This window comes from Lemur catta, chromosome 9, assembly GCF_020740605.2.
Source record: "Lemur catta isolate mLemCat1 chromosome 9, mLemCat1.pri, whole genome shotgun sequence".
Classification (NCBI taxonomy): Eukaryota; Metazoa; Chordata; class Mammalia; order Primates; family Lemuridae; genus Lemur; species Lemur catta.
Window position 1 is genome coordinate 83,911,399 of NC_059136.1, and position 3,757 is coordinate 83,915,155.

Sequence of the window (3,757 nt, forward strand, 5' to 3'; positions counted from 1 at the left end):
AAAGTGACACTGGGTTAAAGTCACCCCAAAAGATGCTTGAAATGTATCCTAGAAGCTCCTGAAAAGCCACAAGCGACGCTTCTCACTTGTCTTGCTTGATTTATGGTGTCAGATGTGAAAACACTGTGTAATGGCTCTTGGTCATCTTCTCTTAGTCAGAATGGCATAAGACACGTATTTTTGGATTTTAGTTTTAAAGTTGAAGTTCAAAATTACCAATATTTATTTTTTAACTTATGCAGTCATTACTACCTTGGTAACAATCATCTAATTATCTAGTTCTACCTCTGAGTTTTTATTTTATCTGCAAAGGAATGGTCAGGAAATTAGTTCAGAGTTACACACACCATTCATGGTCTGTTTGCTTATTTATTTACATTTCTGCATTTATTATGAACAGAAGGGAGAGGGTCTCAGTCCTTCCTGGGGGCTGCTTTCCTCATGGCAGCCAGGATGTTGCTCATCTTCTCTGGCTCCCTCTTGGCACAGATGTGTCCCCACCCCTTTCTTGATGAACTAGAGGGCCCTTTTGTCCTTGGAGACCTTGAGCAACTCCACCGCACGCTGCTCAGCCAGGGCAAAGCCACACACCTCTCGGATCACGTCCCACATGAATTTATTGTGTTTGGTGAGGCGCCCGCAGGGGTGGCTGTGCCTGGGCTTGTTCAGGGTCTCGGTCACGTTGTTGAGAGGCCCACAGCCACCGGGGAGCGCACAGCCATTGCTGCTGCTCCTCAGTGGCTGCAGCGGAAGCCATTCCTTGTTCTGATCTGAATCCGAATCAGCGTGCCAAACACTTTTACTTTGGTTATTTTTTAAGAATACTTTCATTATCTGGACAGAAATGTGTGCAATTTAAATATAAAACCCTACATCATTTAGATCATCTGTTTTTCAGTTCTTGGAGAGTGCCTGATATAACATAGGAAGCTCATGTTTGGATCATCAATCTGCCAAACACACATCAGGATTCCTAAACCCGTATTGCCACAAAAGAATGGTCTCTACCAAGGTTAACATCACATTGGAAACCTACAGTTGAGTAATGTATCTCCAAGGGCCACAGTCAAATAAAACTGGGCAGGAAAAGAAATCCAAGACATGAATATTTACATATCTTTACTGTGAAAAGCATTTTACCCATTAGCTGCATGGAAAAAAATAAGCATTTTCATACTTAATGGAGAAATAAATCTTCCTTGACCCCTACCTATAAGCTAAAAAAAAAAAAAAAAATCCTGTACACTGCTTCCTATTCAAACTACATCTCCAGCTCTCTCCTTTCCTTTGCCAGCAACTTTATGAGAAGAGTGATCTATAGTTGCTTTGCCTTCTGCTCAATATATAACCCACTGTAACCTGGCTTCTGAACCAAGTATGTTGTTTAAAGGTAACTACTTTCCTGTGTGAGTTTTAAAAGCTCAGAAAATTCAGGGAAGAGGAAATACACTGATTAGCATGTCAATGCAAGATAAAGCACATAATTGAGATTGGCACATAAATACTCTAGCGCTACTGTCATGGCCATCTGTTGTTTATGCCTGCCCAGAATCCAATCCTCCTTTTGGTAATACCACCCTGATTTTCTTCTGGAAAACTGTGACAGCCCCACAGTTAATCAAGAGTAGACAGTGTTATCCAGGTCTGGCCAATGAGATACAGCTTGGCTCTAGGGATTGCTCTAGGGAAAATCACATATCTCAAGCTAGACCAATGAGAAGCAATGCAAGGATTTTGCTACAACTCTTGGGACATTCTCTTTCATTGCAGTAGGCACGTGAAATTTAAGTTCAGTGATGCTGGTGACCAATTTGCTATCATTTAGGGAGAGTTGGTTTGAGACAGGGACAAAAACAGAGGACAGGAAAGTCAAGAGATAAAGAGAAATTTCTAATGATATCATTTTAACCCCAGGGGCCGGTCTTGCCCAGGAGGTCCACCTACAGCATTTGACAGCTTTGTGACAAGCGTTTTACTTTTCATTTTGCTTGTTAAAGCCAGTCATACTTTCGTTCCTATCATCTATGCTGAAAGAACTGGACTAATATAGATATTATTAGTGTTGGCAAATGTACCAGACAGTTGGCACTCTGGTGGGATTGTTTATTGCTATACCTTTTTTTGAAAATAAAAGTTTTCAATCTTACAAAAAGTATGTAAAACTTTTGTACCTAAAAATGAAAGAAAATGTAAAAAATAAAAGTAATTCAAGGGCCAAATGTCCTTTTTCCTTCTCAATCGACTTACAATCACTGAATCATTTGATAATTCCCCCTTCAAATTCTGCTTTGTCGACTTCCATGACCACATGATTTCTTGGGTCTCCTCCCAACCACTTCAAATATTTCTCCTGGATTTCACTCACAGCATCTTTCCTTTTACTTAAATGTTAGTGTCCCAGAATATTATCCTTAGTTCTCTAGTCTAACTCCATGGGTGGTCTTTGTGGGTGGTCTTAATTATTCATGTACATTTCTTAGATCTCTAGGACCCATTTTTTTACTCAAAGTTCAGACAGGATTTTCCATAGGACTATTGGCTACCTCCATCTGGATGTCCTCAAATGCAACATGCCCCAAAGTGCATATGCTTTCTTTTCTCCCTAATCTGCACCTCATCCTGCCTTCCTTTATTATGGGGACTGATTGTCTGGGCTAAAAACTTTGGCAACATCCTGTTCTTTCCCATAATTCACTTCCCCACATTCTATGGATTAACAAGTTTTGTTACTTTACCTTCTAAATATTTCTCAAAATTCCCTCTTTTCCACATTCTCTCTGATACACTTCTATTAGGAATTTCCCAAACCCAAATGTGCAAAAAGAACCATTTGGAAAGCTTATCAAAAATGCAATCCCTAAGTGTAATTCTTCAAGAGATTTTGATGGACTTGGTCTGAGAATCCCACTCTGAGAAACACTATTTGGATCAGTGCACAGCCTCCTACCTACATTGCTGTAAATAAAACTATTGTGATCATTTCATTTGTTCACCTGCTTGAAACTTTGTTCATCTGTCCGTAATATAAACTACAAACTCCTTAATGAAGTGTATCATGCTTTCACACTGCAGCTAACCCCTCCAGGCCCTCTCTCTATACCCCAAATAAGCATTCTGTCTGAAGAAAACGTCTCTGGAGAACAAGTCTTTCCTTCTACCTTAAACTCAGCTCAACTTCGTAATAATGTAATATTCCATTATCTAGTGAACATTATAAAGTGCTTCTAGCTGCCAGGCTCCATGCTAAATTCTTATCTATATTATCTTATTTAATTGATGCTACCACCCTGTGAAGTGGTGTAGTTATTATAGTTTTACAGCCCAGGGACTCTGAGGCTCGAAGAAGTAACTTGCCCATGGTCCCACAGCTATTAAGTCCTGGAGGGAATTCTAAATCACGTATATGCATCTGATTACAGGCCTGCCACCACCCCTAAAATAGGAGCTCCTCGGGAGCCTAACTGGCAAGCAGGGTACTGAAGCCGAACACCAAGCCTTCCACACAGTGGGTGCTCAGTTGACTTTCTGAATGAATGAACGCTAGCAGGGGGAAGGAATAAAGAAATCAGTCATGATGTTTAGCAGCTTCTACTCTACCTCAAAATGTGATTTCATTTTCAGGAAGATATTTTCCTTACTAATAAAGCTACCTTTAAAACTACCATTTTGACAGGCATTTAAAACTTAGTCTATGTTTTTTAATTGAAATTTTTATTGAGATCATTATAGATTCACAGACACCTGTAAGAAATAATAC

The 3,757-nt window shown here is 39.8% G+C and overlaps 1 pseudogene; it reads right to left on the minus strand.

Annotated features, from left to right (window-relative positions):
• Window positions 1–413: 413 nt before the first annotated feature.
• LOC123644744 lies at window positions 414–722 on the minus strand (annotated as a pseudogene).
• Window positions 723–3,757: the final 3,035 nt, after the last annotated feature.